The following is a 20,705-nucleotide window of genomic DNA, read 5'->3' as shown; positions in this document are numbered from 1 at the left end:
CGACGATTACTGATTTTGCTGAATTTCTTAATAGATTTTCATAGAATTTTGTCATCTGCACGCCTAACGTGCGACCAAACAACGTAATCGTGAAGAAAAATAGACAAAAGTCAACCAATAGCGGCGTTATCGCAATTATCGATGTCTCTTTCATTGTGTTGGGACCAAACGGATCAGACTGGGATTACCCCGCCGTATTGGTCGAAATTTTGCATATTTACCTGGAAAGTATAATGAAAATATAGAAGAATGATGAAAAGGAACTTGAAAAGTGAGAATAGACTGCGTTGGTGGTGGTACGTCAAATGGCAGGTGCTAGACTAGCGTTTTGAAGGTAGGAGAGGTTTTTAGCCGACAGGAGTACGGCACTACCCAAACGGGTATCCATGAGGAATTTCCCTCTATGGAAAAATAAAGTCCTGGCTGTGTCGGAGAAGCTGATGATGATTAAATTATCATTCTATAGACGTCCACTGCTGGACATAGGCCTCTTGCATGGACCTCCAAGCACAACGATCTCGAGCCGCCAGCATCCAGCGGCTCCCTGCAACCCGCTTGATATCTTCGGTCCACCTAGTGGGGGGTCGACCAACACTGCATTCCAGTACCTTGGGACACCAACGTCCATCGGCTCTTCGAACTATGTGGCCCTGCCTATTGCCACTTCAGCTTCGCGACTCGCTGAGCTATGTCAGTGACTTTGGTTCGTCTGCGGATCTCCTCATTCCTGATTCGATCACGCAGAGAAACTCCAAGCATAGCTCGCTCCATCGCCCGCTGAGTGACTTTAAGCTTTCTAATAATGCCCATGATGATTAGTGAAATATAAATGACAACAAAATCCTGAAGATGTAATCAAAATTGTGCAAAATATGTAATTATGAAACCAGGTCGTTGGCGTAACGTCGCCCGAAGTAATATGGTTTTGTTGGTAATCGATACTGGCACTCACGTGAGGCAAGTGACATCGATTACGTGGGAAATGCCGAGAGCACGTCATTAGTAGAGCCACGCTTCCTTTATGAAGCGTATTGACATTGTAAAGCATTCTTGAATATTAGGTAGGTACTACTTTATATTGGACTCTGCTTCTTTGACCCATTGAAAGAAAGAAAAGACGTTTATTTTAAAGTTGTGTCCATACATCACAGCTTTACAATATAGGCTAGCCGTTGACACTTTTTTTTAAATAGTCTTAAATTGTTCACTATCGTTCTACTACATTGAAAAAAAATATCATATTTGTTTGAGACAGGATTACATGAAAACTTTAATCTTTAAATATTTTTATTATTTTTCACATATTAATGTAGGTACGACTGCATACTCATGCTAAACTACAGCTTTCTAGTAGTAATAGTCTTTGCGCTAAACCACGGACAGACAGACAGACGGACATGGCGAAACTTAAGGGTTCCTTGTGGACTATGGAACCCTAAAAAGCACTAACTTAACAATGGGTTAAAACAGGTGTGAAGGCTCCCTTATTTCTGGATGTATGCCAACCTTGGGCCAGCATAGCATTTCTAACACTTCCCTAGCTTACGTATAAGGTGGAACTATTGCCAAATTACATCAGATAGCAACATGGCAAGAACTTGGAGCATTAGAAAGCCTATTTAAGAGAAATATGAGCACTGAAACCACGTTGGCAAGTATGTAAGAGTTACCTCTTTACTAAATTGTACAATAAATATAGGGGGATTATTATTTTCACCAGATCGAGGTGCAAAACTAAATATAAAACACAAGGCCGTGTGGTAACTGTTGCAGTAGAAAAAACTGGATTGTGCCGTATGTTACCGACTTCAAAAAAAGAAGGTTTTCCGTTCGACCGTAGGTACATATTTTTTTATGTATGTTCGCGCATAACTTCATCGTTAATCGACCGATTCTGATCTTTTTTTGTTGGAAAGGAGATCCTTTGAGTGTGGTACCATGTTAAGGAAATCGAGGAGAACTTTCAAAATCGTAGGAGCGGTTTTTGTTATTCTATCTACCCTTACTTACGAGTACCTCTGTCAGCTTCTACGCGGCATCGTACCGGAACGCTAAATCGATGGACGGTACATCTTTGCCGGTAGGGTGGTAACCAGACTAGATCTAATATAAAATCCTAAATTGACCCGTGCTGGGAACCGAACCCGGGACCTCTACGAAGCTAAATTGGCAATGGGCATGGCACATAGTTCGAAGAGCCGATGAACGTTGGGGTCTCAAGGTGCTGGAATGGAGACCCTGATTATATCAAGCGAGTCGCGGTGGCTCAACATCGTGATGGTTTGAAGTCCCTAAAAAAGGCCTATGTCCTGCTGTGGACGTCCATCTGCTGATAAGATGATGATATATTGTCGATAGAAGAAAACGCCTAAACGGAACTGGACGTTTATTGGTCAGTCTGGATTAGCACATAGAGCTAGGTGTCAGTCTTCCAATACTCCCTACAGGAACTAGAATTAGGCGGTTGAAACCGAGTGACATATCTAGTCTATTAGTTGAGTACTTATTTTATTACTAGCTGCGCTGCGCTACGCCGCGCAGTTTCACCCGCGTGGTTTCCGTTCCCGTAAAAATACGGGGATGATATATAGCACATAGCCTTCCTCGATAAATGGGCTATCCTACACTGAAATAATTTTTCAAATCGGACCAGTAGTTCCTGAGATTAATGCGTTCAATCATACAACTCTTCAGCTTTATGATATTAGTATAGATTATATCTGACACATACAGTTTATACTAAAGCATTAAACTTGTTCAGAATATAATCTATAATATAAAAATGAATCGCAAAATGCGTTGGTAAGCGCATAACTCAACAACGACTGGACCAATTTGGCCAATTCTTTTTTTTAAATGTTCCTTGAAGTACTGGAATGGTTTTTACGGCGAGAAAAATTGGAATAAATGCCGGAAAAACCATAAAAATAGCCCTTTTCTTTTTCCCATACAAATGTTTTCCAACTAAAACGTAGTCAATTTGAGCTTTATTGTTATTGTATAAAGTTCATATTTATAATAATAATAAGAAAACGGGATAGGGGTAGGGAGGGTAGGGGTAGTTGAAAGTTTATATTGAATTTCACGCGGACGAAGTTGCGGGCGTCCGCTAGTATGAAATATAAATGAAATAAGACTAATTCTTATAAATTGTGACATAATACTCCAGGCGTTCAGAATGAAAAATATACAGCCACAAAGCTCATTAGTTCATAAAAAGTTGTCTAGCTCTCGTTATTCTCTTTTGTAAGCTTCATCAGTTCAAAGTGAATAAAAACAACTAAGCTAATAAAAATTTTAAAAAATATAATAGACACTTCTATAGCTAGATTAATTTACATGCCTGTATAGTGCATATAAGAGCCGTGTATCCCAGTGAATATGTACCGTTGCCTCCGATTCCGGGGGTGTGGGTTCGAATTCGTTCGTTTCGTTTTCTTAATTCTCTGCGTGTCTGCCAATCCGCAGATCTCTCATTCTGAGAGGAGACGAGGATTCATCCGCAGATCTCTCATTCTGAGAGGAGACGAGGATTCGAGCTCAGCGGTGAGCCAAATATTGGTTGATAATGATGATATTGCAAATGGATAAGTTCGAAGTGTATTTTAGTGCGAAATCACGTTTCGCGCTATAGACACAATCATACATATTAAAAAAAACTCTCTCGCTATTCCCTCTCTCGCTCTCTATTCCCTCTCTCTCAAAGTCCGATAGGATGGCAGACTGACACGACCGGTGAAAGATCAGGCGCAGGACCGAGGGCTTCAGGTGCTCTCCAAGAAACGGGGGTATACCAGCACCGCTGATTTCCCAACTCCAGGCTGATATTAAGATTTTTGTAATAAGAAAAATCCGAACCCTGGACCTCATCATCCGTAGCCGAACCAGCTAACCACGAGACCTATGTGGCAGTACTAACATTATGTCTATTCCTGCCACCAACCAGCAGTGCTGTGCCTGTCTCAAAGGTAAGAGTGTGTTTGCCATTAAATTATAGACATAGGCTCTAGTGACTAAAACAACTATTTCAGGCTAAAGAACCGTGAGCAATTGTACTTGATCCATAAGCTTGTCTTTAAGAAATAAATAAAAGAATAGAAAGAAATAATGTGAAAAAAATACCAAGTCTATTGCACTACAAGTGTCTAAGTGGGTACAAGTATATTCAAACAGTATTCCAATAAGGTTTTTATTCCGAAAGCCGAGTTTCAAAATCCCCTTCAAATAAGCGAAGAACTTGACCTCATATTATGTACGACTAATATCATTTGAATGAGCTCCAATCCAATAAATTAACCAGGTTATTTGTTAAGCCTCTATCTACGATAATAAATTTTTATTCTGCCTTCCTTCGAAGTGTCAATGTCGTCAAAACACATAACCGCAGTATCGACAGCTGACCGACTGAAAGCGGAGTGTTCCTGACATGCGATGACAATGGGAGATTCAGTGCATATTAGCTTCACATAAGCTTCACTTTACACATAGCTAGCTGACCACAAAGACTTATATGAATATAAGCCAGACTGATTTCTAAGACATTACAACAACTGTATGCTGAGAGTTTTATTAACAGACGTTAAAAAAGCTTCAAATCTATATCTATATCTATACTAATATATAAAGCTGAAGAGTTTGTTTGCTTGTTTGTTAGAACGCGCTAATCTCAGGAACTTTTGGTCCAATTTGAAAAATTCTTTCAGTGTTAGATAGCCCATTTATCGAGGAAGGCTATATATTATTCTCGTATTCCTACGATAACGGAAACCCAGCTAGTTTGTTATAAAAGTCCTCAAAATAGTTAACAAGGTCTCTAATTGCTAGGTTCTGAAAATGATCGTGTTTTTCTTTCCGCTACGCCGCGTCGTGCTCATTCGAACGTTTTTGATTTTTTAACTAAACATTTATTTGACTTTTTAGTAACTAGTTTCGGAATTCCGCATCCACTATTTTTAGGTAAAGGGGTCTGATCAAAAACATTTTGTCAGCATATGTTCCTACCATACGTAAATAAGGTAGGCAATTATGTAGTTTGGAATAATATGGTTTGGTTTTAAAAATCCTTAATCATATTGAAAATAAAACAATTTTTGTTAAATATTTTTTTTTGAAGCAACAAAAACAATATTGTGCATACATACATAGCTCAGACAATGAGCTTCGAGGCATCCCTTTTTCTCCCTTTCTTACCCATGGTAGAAACATGGCTGACTAATGTCCAGCTTTTAAAAAATAACACAAGTATGGCCGTCGAACCATTTTTGGGTGGTAACTAACCGCGGCCGAAGGCACCCACCAGCTAGACCTGGACTAATTAAGAAAATCTCAATCGGATCAGCCGGGGATCGAACCCAGGACCTCCGTTTTGTAAATCCACCGCGTATACCACTGCGCCACGGAGGCCATCATAGTGATCTAGTCGACAAAAAAAAAAGTATTCACACAACAGTTTATATTATATTCGAGAACAGAAAACCTACAAAGGTTTAATGTAATCATCATGCTCCAAAGCATTTTGACACTGAGCACTACCAATCGGGATTTGTTTACAAATTGAAAAAAAGGCCCAGTTCGATAGCTATAAATTGGCAGGTGTAAGATAGATGTAAATCTATCGGGATACTGGATTCGACCACGTAGCAACCCGCATACAATTAGGGTCGCCTAGTAATGTATCAATTTGAATGAAAATGGTCTAACGGGGTGCTATTCCGAAGAACCTTCCAATAATTGTTGGGTACATGATAGTTCGATTGAAGTGAGTTTATTGAATTGTCGTAGAACAGTGGTTTATTTGTTGCCATTGAAATTGTAACACATTCGTACGCTATTCGTATTCGTATCTGTGTGTTCTGTTTGTAGGTATCGTAGAAATTTGACATCCTAACAAATGTGTTTATATGTTACGCTTTCAGAGTTATTAATTTAACCCGATTTTATACTTTTTACCAATGGAAAGCTGAACAAATTTACAACTAATAAAACCCTTATTTCCCTCGGGAATCGAAACTGCGCGAGTAAAATTTGAGGCCTTCTCTAGTATCGTATCGTATCGTATCGACTGTGAACACGTAGCCACGTAAAACTTAAAAGTCTAAACAAATTTCATTTACTTATTTTTAAAGATAAATAATTGAAACAATTTGACATAACAGTTATATCATTTATTAGCAAACGCCCTTAGTTTCACCCGCGTAGTCACCATTCCCTTGGGTTTATGGGGATGATATTTATAGCCTATGTTAATAGGTAAAGAAACTTTCTAATGGTGAAAGAATTTTTAAAATCCGTTGAGTAGTACTGGAATAAATTGTAACAGGCAAAAAGCTCTAGTATAATATTTAGATTATAAAAATAAACATTTTTTATTTACGTTACGTTACGTTACGTTAAGTCGTCTACAAAATAACGATAGCTAAATAATGCGTATTTAATATTTTTTATAACAACATCCATTCAGCAGTTCTTCCGATAACTTTTACCAACTTTCTTTTTCATTATATTGGCAGGATAACTATGAAAATACGTTTATTGTGTAGATTCAACCTTGTCAAAATACACAATACAAAAATAACCATGTCCTGATGGACGAAAATAAATCTTTATTCGTTATTACTATTATTACTTCCTTAATATACTTGTATATGTATAATGTTGTATTATCTGTAGATTTTCCTTCTTGCCTAATTAAAAATAGTAGACATTTTGTTAGCATAACAATATTAAGATAATGTTAGGAATAATGAAAATTCGCTTTGGGTAAATTTGGGATACTCCCGTGCCCCCAGCATATTTACCAATTATGTGTTATGTCTATCTAGAATCTAGATAGACATAACACGTAGACATAACAGGTAGCATAAACATTTATGTTAAATTTATTTATCTTTAATATTTATCAGGCAGCCAGGATAAATCAAAGAAAAAAAAGAAAAGAAAGAAAATCGAAGGGGTGGCCAGTGCGTTTCCTAATTTTTTAAACACTTAATTTTAAACACTTCCATTAGTAAACTGTTGTTATTGTTAATTATATGTATAATTTAGTGAAATCTAAAGCTAGGTTAGGTTAGGTTAGAGCATGAACATACAACTTTACTCAGTCTTTAGGTATAATAAATAAATATGTGATGTCACAATTCTTGAAGTATTTTATTTTACTGACATATATATGTTTCATTCCTAACTCCATGGAAACAGATCGGTCTGCTGTAAGGCCGACCAATCAGGGGCAAGTTCGGACAGTTGATGTTTTAAGATTGCAATTTAACGGTTTCACTTCCGATAGATTATAATATACCGAAAAATAACACGTTAAATTGCAATCAGTATTTTCAGTTTACAATATGACGGTAGATTATAATATCACGAGTGAGATTATAAACTAAAATATTTTATAATTTAACGGTAACATATACATATATGCTTGTCAAAAATTTCGAGCGCAGAGTCCTCAACAATAAATTGGGTAGAGCGGTACATCGACATTAATTACCAAAATATGGACCCACGTATATATAACGTTTTGCCAAAATTATCCTGTGGATAAGGGGTGCCAAAGTGAATGTTAATGCTTATGAATATATCGGTATGAACATATGCGACCCAGATGTAAATGTCCGTTTATATTTGTATGCATGAAGCGGACTTGGAGCCTGTATTTATGGAACTGGGTGTAAGGCGATAAATATATTGTAATGTTCGCTAGCAGCGTAGATTTGAAAAGCTATCGCATTTCGCCTTTATGTATTTTTTTAATAAAGAACTTAAACTATTGCTCACACTACAGTGAAAACTATATATGCGTTTACAAAGGTGGCCTTATTGATTTATACTTACTCCTGATGACATGATTTTTCTTTATATTTTTCAAGGAAATGTAATGCAATAAAATAATTAATCATGTAAGTTTTTAAACAAGTCTAATATTACACTTCTGAGTGTGAGACAATGTAGTCGTGGAGCGAGAATGAAAGTCCATCCCATGGTATCGAACCTGGGACCTAGATTAGAAGTAAATCAAGCCTCATTCTACTAGAACTTTATGGCTCTGATATATAAAAAAATACATACATATATAAAAATAACAAAAATTCTTAAACTGCTAGAAAAGTATATACAATACATTTTTATACCTACTTGATTTAGAGTTACATATAATCAACCTACAGATAAAAGGAGTGGATTTAAATACAAGAGGTCCTAATTTCTAACCCGACAAACTATTGCCGTTAAAAGTGACTTGGTTTCTCTTTGGAATACCCTTACCTTAACTTACAAATAGTTCTAAAATTGATAATAATCATTTTATTGAAGGATATATTATGTACCATCAAGGAATCGATTAAAGATATTTTTTAAACGAGAATTGAGATTTTCATGACACACAATCTACAGCCATTAAGCGCTACGTAACGGACAATTTTATTATTGGAATCTCCATTTTCCGAGAGATGTTTATGTAACTTAAGATTTGCGATAGGAAAAATTCGCTAAAAATTCAATTATTTCAATCCGTTGCTTGAAGAACGAAAACAAAACAAGAAAGATAAAAAATATTCTAAGAGTTAAAGTAAACAGAACTGGAAATATTAAAATCGAAGCTATTAATATTATGAAATCCGCTATTTAAATAAGTAAATCAGTTTATATCAAGATTAAATCAGTGTTTTTCTTAGTCAAGGTTAGGTACTCAACTATAATGTTTTTATCAATTGTAAATTATAATACTGTATGATTAAAAAAAATTGTACGTGCTTGTAAACTGAGCCTACTTAAAGTAAATGAATTTAGAATTTAGTTTTTTTTTAATTTTGAAAAACACTGTTAAAGATCAAACTTAGCCTCGATAGCTCAATGATAAAGGGCCCGAAATCAACATTACTCATATTATTAAAAAAATACATTTTCATACTTGGATGGTCCTTGGACCGATGGATGTGGCTAGTTACCACCCTACCGACAAAGACGTACCGCCAAGTGATTAAGCATTCCGGTACGATGTCGTATAGAAACCGAAAGGTGAGTGGATTTTCATCCTCCTCCTAACAAGTTAGCTCGCTTCCATGTTAGATTAATCATCAAAGATCATCACTTACTATCAGGTGAGATTGTAGTCAAGGGCTAACTTTTAAAGAATAAAAAAATGGTCCAAAACGGCTATTGAAATAAATGCTAAGTGTTATTTATCAAGTAGAATAATATTCTATTGTAAACATTCAGTATAAGTGAAGGATACAGCATAGTAAGGCAAGGGAGCAGTGATAGCCTAGTGGATATGACCTCTGCCTCCGATTCCGGAGGGTGTGGGTTCGAATCCGGTCCCGGGCATGCACCTCCAACTTTTCAGTTGTGTGCATTTTAAGAAATTAAATATCACGTGTCTCAATCGGTGAAGGAAAACATCGTGAGGAAACCTGCATACCAGAGAATTATCTTCATTCTCTGCGTGTGTGAAGTCTGCCAATCCGCATTGGGCCAGCGTGGTGGACTATTGGCCTAACCCCTCTCATTCTGAGAGGAGACTCGAGCTCAGCAGTGAGCCGAATATGGGTTGATGACGACGAAGGCAAGGGATGACAATATTCAAATTATAGCATTCAACAAGACTACTGAATAATGGATAGCAGGGGTCGACGGCAAATAATGATTCCTTTACATACTAAAGTAGCAATATAATACATAGATACACAACTAAATATTACAAGAAATATTTGAAATCCGATTATTCGATACAGGCCGAGCTTAACAGCTCAAATGATCAAATCAACTGTATTTAAAAGAAACCTAACCGCTGAATAAGTCACGTATAAACTCACTCCTGTGCCCGATATTTCAGATATTGAAAAGGACGACCTATTTTAAAAGCTCCATTGGTATTTCGAAGTTGAATATAATGCTTACGCGGAATTCCATTTAAATGGGGGCATTTTTCATTGGGTCGTGTCCGAATTTCGGTCTTTTATGGGACAGTCTGTTTGAAGTTAGATGGAACGGTGCTGTGACTGTACGAAACAGACAATTACCTATGCTGTTGACCGGTATCCGATGCACTACAACAGTGACCATGCAAACAATCTCCCAGGACAGAATACATACTCGTATCACAGATTAGAAGGATAGGAACATGAATCGAACTCAAATTGGGGTCGATTTAGTATCTCACTATGCAGATGTAGTTGTGTATGGATTGTTTTATATTCCTTACAAGTAATAGTATACTTAATAGTAATGGTGGTGCCGGAAGTCAGAACAAACTTTTAATTGTCGACAACTGCAGAAGCAAAATAGGTCATTTATTTTTTTTGTGCAATTCGTTTTGTACACATATATTAGATACTTTAACCGTAAACGCCGTACATTTTTCCAGCGCAGGAGTCGAAAGATAAGAGTCGCAAGCCTTAATCTTCACTCGCGTAATTCATGTTGGTTCATTTCACATGTAATTTTTGTACAAGGGCTTGTAGTCTATAAGGCCTTGAGTACAATCACCTGATGGTAAGTGATGATGCAATCTAAGATGAAGGTGTTAGAAGTAGGATGAACATCCAAACATCGAAAAAAGGGGTGTGCTTTTCAGTTTCTACACATCATACCGGAACGCTAAATCTCTTGGCGGTACGTCTTTGGTAAGGTGGTAAATACGGCCGAAGCCTCCTACCAGACAATCAATCGGCCCAGCCATGGATCGTACCCAGGACCTCCGTCTTGTAAATCCACCGAGCGTATCACTGCGCCACGGAGGCCGTCAAAATGATTTGTTAGAATTTGACTTTAATTTTTTCAAGGTCTGGTCATATGGAAAACTTCAATTGTAAGTCGTTAATAACATGCCAGCTAAGCGCGCAAATCTATTTAGTGATTAGTTACGACCAACGAAGAAACAAGTAGGCTTTGTCTAATAAAATGTGCCCCTTTTAAGTTACTACCATTTGAAACTGTTACCTAACTCGTAGGTAAGATCGCTATCAAACACTAACTTGTTGACTCTAGGAATTAAGGTTAGTTAGTTATGAAACAGCCTTACATAATTAAATCTGAAAAATTACTCGTATATTACTCGTATTTGGCTGATGGGAGGCTTCGGCCGTGGCTAGTTACCACCCTACCGACAAAGACGTACCGCCAAGTGATTTAGCGTTCCGGTCGTGTAGAAACCGAAAGGAGTGTGGATTTTCATCGTTCTCCTAACAAGTTAGTCCGCTTCCATCTTAGATTACATCATCACTTACCATCAGGTGAGAATAAAAAAAAAAAAATCTGAATTTTTTTTTCTTTTTTTTTTTTTTTATTCTTTACAAGTTAGCCCTTGACTATGATGCAGTCTAAGATGGAAGCGGGCTAACTTGTTAGGAGGAGGATGAAAATCCACACCCCTTTCGGTTTCTACACGGCATCGTACCGGAACGCTAAATCGCTTGGCGGTACGTCTTTGCCTTTATGTTTTTGAATAGTTAAATATAATTAAACATCTTTTTGTTGAATAACACGTGTCCTCAATCATCAATTATAATTAAAGGAATAGCTTTTATTATAACTCAAATGCCTTATTACTGTGTACCTACCCACCATGTAATATATATAAATAGATAGTGGTTCGTCGTGCCCTAAACGATGGTCCCGTGCAGTGATTAATCAAAAATCCTGTTTTAGTCTTGCCTTTAGCTTAACAAAATAACTTATTTCTCGAAAATTGAGATCGCTTTATTGTTTTGCTAATAATGGCGCAGCGTATTTATCATTAATCATTTACTTGAGTTGACATCTTTAGATTGAAGTAATTTGTTTGTAATATTTCTTTGTCACGAATCATGACGCTGATATTTAGGCGTCATATTATCTTTGCCCTAAATTAGTACATTCAAAAGTTACTTTGAACCTTGGAAAATAATATGACAGTTTGACTTTTTGTTTCATCATTGATGTGCTTCTGGAAGCTTAATTTCATGTTTTTGGAATCCTAAGCATCAGGCGGCTGATGACTACATTCTCACCTAATGGTAAGTGTTGAAGCAATCTAAGATAGAGAGCTAACTTGTTAGGAGTAGGATGAAATCCACACTCCTTTTGGTTTCTACACGACATCGTACTGGAACGCTAAATCGCTTTGAACGTCTTTGTCGGTTGGGTGGTAACTAGTCACAGCCGAAGCCAATTCAAAAAACCTCAATCGGATAACCAGTCGGGGATCGAACTCACGACCTCCGTCTTGTAAATCCAACGTGCATACCACTGCGCCACGGAGGTCGTCAATTATTCCCGGCGAAATCCCCAGGAACGTAATTTGAACGAACGTATAAAATGAACGAATTTCTGTTGTATAACTTTCCAAGGTTCGGGTTAAAAAAAATGTAAGATTTCAATGGAGTAAAATGTAAAATATTCGGTTACAAATACAATGCTCTTTTAACTTTTCATGTGTCTACAAAAATGGTGAAGGTTTTAAAAGAATCAAATGTAGCCATTCAACTCAAGTTAAAAACTCTATTGAGCCAACGGATTTCAATTCGGTATTGGAAATATCGCGTCAGTACAGAAAAGGGAAATAGAGGAAAATCGTGGGAGGAAGCTAAAACTAGGCTGTATGGCCAAATCTGAAACTGAGTACGGGAGTTACAGTTCAATTTGCCGTGAGAGCAGCGGATTTTACTGTTGTATAAAAAACAAATAAAACAGTAAGTATACACACTACAAATAGTTTCTACATTGAGAAAAATAAGCTACTAAAAAACCAGGTAACCTGCGTGTTGAGTTCTTGACGGCCTCTGTGGCGCAGTGGTGTACGCGGTAGATTTGAAGATGGAGGTCCTGGGTTCGATCCCCGGCTGGGGCGATTGAGGTTTCTTAATTCGGCTTCGGCCGTGGCTAGTTACCACCCTACCGACAAAGACGTACCGCCAAGCGATTTAGTGTTCCAGTACGATGTCGTGTAGAAGCCGAAAGGAATGTGCATTTCATCCTACTCCTAACAAGTTAGCCCGCTTCCATCTTAGATTGCATCATCACTTACCATCAGGTGAGATTGTAGCCAACTTGTAGAGAGAAAAAAAGAGTTGAACTCGAGTAAAGAGACTCTAAACATTAATTATATTTCCTTATACGATATTGAAATTGAAATCTTGAATAGTTTATTTTCTTAAATAACTTGTCAGCTATTCATTATTTAAAAAAATATAAAATTGAGTTTATCTTATGCAGGCTCTTTGATATAATATGTCACACGATGCAGTTTGCATTTTTAACTTTTCCATCTCGCACCCTAAAAGTGACCTTCATATTAAAAATTTAAGAGTTTTAAGGTTTATCAGAAATCTTTAAGTAGAAGGCTAACTTTTGTATTTTTTTTTTAGATTCAGTATGTACTTTTGAAGAAAAGGGAGGGGAAAGGTCTATTTTTATGTTACCTATTATTGTGATTAGAATATATGAAGTCAATTAATTTTTATTTACATTTTATGAAACTCCTTAAGGTAGTCGAGACCTAGACGATAGGTAATAAATTATAATATAATTTCTCCTTCAAAGAACTTAACCCTCTCTGGTTCTTAAGTGTATAGAGTACATCCGTAATTCATTGAGGTCGAAGAGACCCTTACACATAAATGGCGAAATGTCACAGTCCATTAGGCAAGGTCTGCTAATGGGTGGTCCATTGCCTAAAGATTCAGAAATGTGATGGGGTTAATATGCTCCTTATAAATATTCAACGCATGGACCGACTGTATTAGGTATACCTTATTAGTTTATCTGTAGATTTTATACCGTCCGGTTTGGTGAGGACAGTAACAAATGAAATTATTTTTTAAATTTTATATTAGTAAATATTAATAAATGATTCAGTCTCCTAATGCAGATCAGGAAGCTCAATAAAAGGTAATTTTATTATTTATTTATTTATTATTCTGCAAAATACGTATTTAAATTAAGCCTAATAATGCAACACAAACCACAATTGGTTTTACTGTGCAGAGGTTATTATTAATCTAAATACCAAAGAGATTGTTAAATCCTAAGTTATCTCTTAATTTAAAGTTATTACAATAATAATACCACAGTCAAAGAATCAGACTTTAATCTCAAGATTTCCAGACACCCGTGAAAGAATCTCTACAAATAGTTAATCTTAACGTTTTGAAAGTATATTTTTTCGAATTGAACCTACTTAAACGAGCTTTTATTTAATTCAGATTCAACCTCTACATTTCTTAAATGTTATCTTGAATCCTAGCTCAGACGTTCTACTTCCTTTTCAAAGTAGGAAATGTACCATTTCCTACCCCGTCCCATGGATAGACTACCCTGAACCATTTGACAACTTGTCAGACGACCAGAGGTCAGAAAAAACGGCCACGCGTCATAACACCGAATAACGAATCGCCTTGTCTCGTTCATAGAGTCCACGAATATGTTGTTCTATTTTTTTGAGAAAATGCGACAAGTACTATGAAGGCGTATATTAGGTAGGTACTTTCCGTGTCTAGTTTCGGCTTTATGAATATATGAGTGTTAGATATCTGTCAAAGGCGCCTTTAACACTACACACAACGTTCACAAGTGCGTGACTCAACTCAAGGTCATTCTCTGCCACTCAGGGTTTATTTGTAACATTCTTAGTGGGAATTGTTAGACCTGATATACTTTCATTCAATAATTGTGTTTTACATACAACCGCTTTTGATGTGAAACTCCTTATACTCCGACATTATTACATGTTTATATTTTTTCACTACTCTTGCTCAAAAACACTGTCATATTACCACTCCAGCGGGGCTAAACAAGCATATTAGCCTCTAGGGGCTAAAGTAATTTTGTTTTTTTAATTCTTGTCTGTTACGAGTACTAGCCTACTATAAAACGGAGGAGGTTTTATACGAAAATTGAATCATTATAGGTAAGGCTCTGATTGTTTTGAAAAATAAATAAAAAAAGTTTAAATTGGAAATAAGTGCAGCGTTCTTGTCTGTGGAATGCGTTCATTTTTTTTATTTAATTTTTATTGAAGACATGGGACATCCTTTACGGTGTAATACCTTTGCCTTTTTCTCATGTGAAAAAAATAAAATTAAAAAGCAAGAATTTAAAAAACTAATAATACACACTTGATTTATTTCAGAAAATAATTGTTAATTTGTGACCGTAACTTTCATATATTTCAACATTAATTGTTATTGGTGTCTTCATCTACTGAGAATGGTGATCCTAATTTGGAGATGGATGAAATTTTCAATCTGATACCATCAAAGTCCAGACGCATTTACCTAAATACTTACCTACGAAATTTAATAAGTGAAGAAAACAACAACAAATGGATTTACTTACGAAAGGAGTTTTTTAAACTAATATCACCCACGTTTACCTCATATATTCGTTATTCATCTTCACATTAGTCGGAAGTTATGTTACCGGGTAAAAGCATCTCCCATAATATCCAAAATTGTAGACTTTGTACATTTAATTTTCAATTAAATAAATCATTGAATATTGAACTAAACTATTTTATTTTCTCGCAATCGTAGTGAAAATCAGAGTGTAACACGCGGGGCTAAACCCATTATATACTCGGTTTCTATTTAGGCGGCCCTCGACTTACGTCTCAGGCCCTAAAAATACCTCGTATATAATGGGTCTTTTTAGCCCCTTGTATAACAATCTACTATTTAAATGTTACTAAGTACATAATACTATCAATTATTACATTACAATTGAGAACAGTAATCATCACCCGACGGTAAACAAACCATGAAGTAAGTGTATATATTCAGCGTAATTACGTCCCTGAAACCTGGCTTAATTAAGAGCTTTCTATATAATATAATTTGTATAAATGACGGAGCTTTAATCTTGAAGACGGCTGAAACCGCAAAAGGGCGGCGCCGCGCCGTCTGTTCTAGCGGTGCTACCTTTTGTATCGTTGACGACTTGTATTAATAACAAAATTAAATGTGCGTGTTAATAACACATAATAATATATGTGTTGTTGTATTATAACACAAATACCACAACATACATTAAAGCTAGGCCTGCAATAGCTCCTTTTATAAAGGCTGATACTTTATCAGTCTAAGAAGCGCAGTATTAAATGATAAGAGTGATACTAAAGGAGGCGTGAGACATCGATACCAGTTTACCAAATAATTATTGTTTAGCAAACACACTCAAGGACAGTTGGGACTTTATAATATAAACATATTTCTGTTTTGTCAAAGCTACTTCAACTTCGCACATGAAAGTTAAGCGAGATTTGATTTTTGTTATCAACACAAAGGAAAAAACGGGCATTATAACGGCATAAAAACATTTTATAAATAAACTAGTGGACGCCCGCGACTTCGTCCGGAAGTGAAATGTAAACTTTCAACCCCTATTTCACAACTTGAATAACGTTATATTTCTTATATTTTTTATAATTTATGAACAAATTTTCAAAACTATAACTCTATAAATGAAGGACTTTCTATACAAAATTTCAAGCCCTATTTTATCCCCTTGGGGGCCTACGTCATAACATCTACCTGCATGCCAAATTTCAGCCCGATGCGTTTAATAGTTTGGGCTGTGCGTTGATGTGATGTTGATGACTATGTCAGTCAATCGTCTTTGGGTTAAATATATTTAGAAGATAAGTACCTACTATATACCTAAAGATATATAATAGGGCCTTTCAAATAAGCTGATAGTAATTAATAGCACTTGAAATCTATATGCACTCTTGCACAATTAGTTTAGGAAAATAATATATTTAGACTAATGGCACCGTTCGGGTTTTAATTCCCTCTCCAGCGGCAACCGAAGGAACCTTGGTTAAATTATCATGGTAATTAAGTTAGAAGCCTTCACTGCAATTTGAGCTAACGTGGTATCGATATTTTTGAATTTTTTCAAATAAGTTTCCCTTTGAATCCTACTAATATTATTAACGCAAAAGTTAATATGGACGTGTTTGTTTCTTACTCTGTAATGCCGACACTACTAAAGTGATTTGGCTGAAATTTGGAATGGAAATATATTTTACTCCGGATTAACACATAGGCTACTTTTCATTCCGGAAAAATCCATGGTTCCCGCAGGATTTGTGAAAAACTGAATTCCACGCGGATTAAGTCGCGTCCGCTAGTATTATAATATTCTTATCCACTGATTTACCGCGAGACGTCCACGTCCGTAGTTTGTAAAATAAACCTAAACTTTTAATATAATGAAACTGATGTCGGATACCTACACGAAGATCGGTTCACTGGGAAATTAATTTAGCGCTTGCATGCTTCTACCCTTTGAAATTTTAAATGTTGTTAGCTGTAAAATTATGTTTTATTACTAGCCAACGTCCCCCCTCCGTGGTTACACCCGCCTAGTTCCCGCTCCCGTAAGAATACGAGGATAAAATATAGCCTATAACACTCACAAATAATGTGGCTTTCTAGTGGTAAAATACGTAGATCTTAAGGTTATCCGTACAACACCACAAACTTTACCATTTTATAATATTAGTATAGGTATATATAGATTATAAAATTAGTGCATAGATTACATTTTAGAAAATTTAATATCACGTATCTCAAACGGTGAAGGAAAATATCGTTAGGAAACCTGCATACCACAAATTTTCTTAATTCAGAGAATTTGCAGAGAATTTTCGTAATTCTTTCCGTGTGTGAAGTCTGCCAATCCGCATTGGGCCAACGTGGTGGACTATTGGCCTAACCCCTCTTATTATCTCTGAGAGGAGACTCGAGCTCAGCAGTGAGCCGAATATGGGTTAATAACGATAGATTACAACGAGACTTGGTCGCCATTGTACGATTGATCATACGAACAGTGCGTGTTGCCAGTGTTTCAGAGATTCAGAGTCGCACAACAGGCGATTGAACGAGCTATGCTAAGAATATCTCTGCGTGATGAAATCAGAAATGAGGAGATCCGCATTTTTTTTTTATTCTTTACAAGTTAGCCCTTGACAACAATCTCACCTGATGGTAAGTGATGATGCTATCTAAGATTGAAACGGACTAACTTGTTAGGAGGAGGATAAAAATCCACACCCCTTTCGGTTTCTACACGGCATCGTACCGGAACGCTAAATCACTTGGCGGTACGTCTTTGCCGGTAGTGTGGTAACTAGCCCCGGCTGCCAACCACCAGCCAGACCTGGACCAATTAAGAAATCTTAATCTGCACAGCCGTGGATCGAAACCAGGACCTCTGTCATGTAAATACACCGTGCATACCACTGCGCCACAGAGGCCGTCTAAAAAAAGAAAGAATACGACAACGCAGACACGAGATTTTATGAGACTTGTTTAAGTTTTCCTTAAAAATGAAAATCAAACTGATAATAACATTGTGATAAAAATATTTGATGAACTTCTATTTATCTTCGTTCAATTTACTATACATTTTCTTATCCCGGTCTTTAAAGAAAGAAAAATTACAAAGAAAAGCGAAGGAACGTACAAACGGAAGACTTTTCTTTGTACCGCAAAGCAATCGAGAGATTCTCAGTAAACAAGGGATTCTAAAAATAAAAACCAGTGGACGGAAGGCGTGAAGAATGTGTCAGCCTTACTTCTTTCAAGGTCATGGAAATTATTTAAACCATACAAAACATTTCGTTAAGTTTCGTTTAGTTCAGCAAGCTTTAGTATAGAAAGAAATAAAAATATTTTTCTTTATTTTTAAAGGTATATATTTTTCTATTTTTTTTTTATTTCTTCTAGAAATATATCTTTAAGTGAGTACCGATAGTCAATCTTGCCAATACAAAAAAGTCATGTAGATACATGTTTTAATTACAGAGTTCGTATACATTACGCCATTCATAAGTTACGTCACATGAATTTCATGATTTTCTAGATGAACTTTGAATGAAACTATAAATTTTACTGAATGTACATTGTACATACACTACCCCTGGCATAGTATATATGTTACGCTCAAAAAACGAAAACGCTCAGTGATCGGAAAAATAGCTCACAACGCGTTGTGGTCACAGTAAACATCCACATGACTAAAATCGTGTTATGGCTCTAATGAAATCGCGCACGACGCTTGTGGCAATCACAGAAAGACTAAATAGCGAAATTCGTGTCGTGGCTGACATCTTAACGCGTTGTGGCAATGAAGAAAATCCATGAGCGTAACATATACATAACATTATGACGTTTGGTTAAAGAGTTTACAAACATACAAGCGTTTCATCACTTTTAAATCTGTATCTAATATACTTTAAATCTAAAGATTTGTCTTCCTTTATAACTATTTCTATATTATTAATTTATTTAATACTCTTTATTTGTACACCATAAAAAATAAAAGAAAACAAGCAAAACAGAAACATAAGAAAAAGTAGAATACAAAAGGCGGCCTTATCGCTTAGTAGCGATCTCTTCCAGGCAACTTTAAGCTTAGGAACTTATTAAGATAACTGTAGGTGGTGTGTACGTGGTGGTATTAATGTCATTTTTGATAATTTTATTTTCAATATATATATTTGCAGATTGTAGGTACAGTTACATTAGTACATAGGTATAGCTATCTAAATAAATATAATACTAAATTAATGTTTCACCTAATTTCTTAAGCGCATACCACAACCTTATATCTATTTATGTAATTATAATACATTTTTAATGTCCATGTCAATTTAAAAATTACCCTAGTGAGCGTTTAATATTACAGTATATAATAAATCACGTTACTCAAAAGCCTCGCTTTTTCCTTTGTAAGTTTTGAAACCCTAATAATGTGACCCTCTTAAACATCTTACTTGGCTATACCGTCATTAGGGGCATTAGGGACAAGATATTTTGGCTGTTTTATCCTATCTCGGGTAACCTAATTTTGATGGGTTGACCCAAAACATGGAGATTTGTTATGAAGTTCTGGGCGATAGTACAATACACCCTTCAATGCTGTGGACGTCCAACTTAACACTTCTAAAGTTTTGTTTCGGGTGACATGTTACAAATTATATTTCAAACTAGCTGACGCCGCGCGGTTTTACCCGCGTGGTTCCCGTTTCCGTAGAAGTTCGGGGATTATATACTGCCTATCCTATCGTGCCCTCGATAAATGGGCTATGTAACACTGAAAGAATTTTTCAAATCGGACCAGTTTAGTTCTTGATTAGTGCGTTCAAACAAACAAACAAATTCTTTAGGTATATAATAGTAAGTATAGATAATATCTTGACCACACACCAGAAAAACTCCCTGATCTAGACGATCCAGCATCGCTTAGGGCTTTCTATTTCAAAGATTATACCGTCGTCTAGAAGAGTTATAAGTCCTATAATGACGGATACGTACATGTACATCAAGGATTATTTTTAAATGAATATTTTTATACAAACTTTGTTTTTTTATTTTTGTAATATCGCAATTTAAAAGCAACTATAAAAGCTATATTATCTGAATTAATAAACTATCGAACATTATCATTAGCACCTGATAGTGGTCGTCAAAAAATTACACATTGTCATCCTAATCCCGCCAACACGTATTGAATCAGCGTGGTGGTTTTTAACTCCATATTCCATCTCTCGTAAAGAGATATGGCCTTAAAATAGGCTGATATCAATGACACATGAATGACAAATATTAAAATTTTTATATTTTAGTCACAAAGACATCATTTCATGATAATCTAATCACAAATCACTTTTATGTTGTTTCGTAACGAAGTTTACTGCAAAACTTCTTAGAATAGATTAC

General features: G+C 36.0%; 2 protein-coding genes across 2 annotated transcripts in view; both read right to left on the bottom strand.

Moving 5' to 3' along the window:
• LOC112043114 (trace amine-associated receptor 6) overlaps positions 1-20,705 on the bottom strand; it is a 66,217-nt gene that overhangs the window by 32,757 nt on the left and 12,755 nt on the right. The window lies entirely within an intron of this gene.
• The window catches only part of LOC112043107 (circadian clock-controlled protein daywake), a 42,470-nt gene continuing 30,406 nt past the window's right edge, over positions 8,642-20,705 (bottom strand). Inside the window, exon 7 of the mRNA XM_052885101.1 lies at positions 8,642-8,651. The gene's annotated coding sequence lies outside the window, so the exon portion shown is untranslated. The remainder of the gene's footprint in view (positions 8,652-20,705) is intronic.

This window comes from Bicyclus anynana, chromosome 13, assembly GCF_947172395.1.
Source record: "Bicyclus anynana chromosome 13, ilBicAnyn1.1, whole genome shotgun sequence".
NCBI lineage: Eukaryota > Metazoa > Arthropoda > Insecta > Lepidoptera > Nymphalidae > Bicyclus > Bicyclus anynana.
Note: the sequence above shows the minus strand (reverse complement) of the source record. Positions and strands in the feature narration are given on the sequence as shown.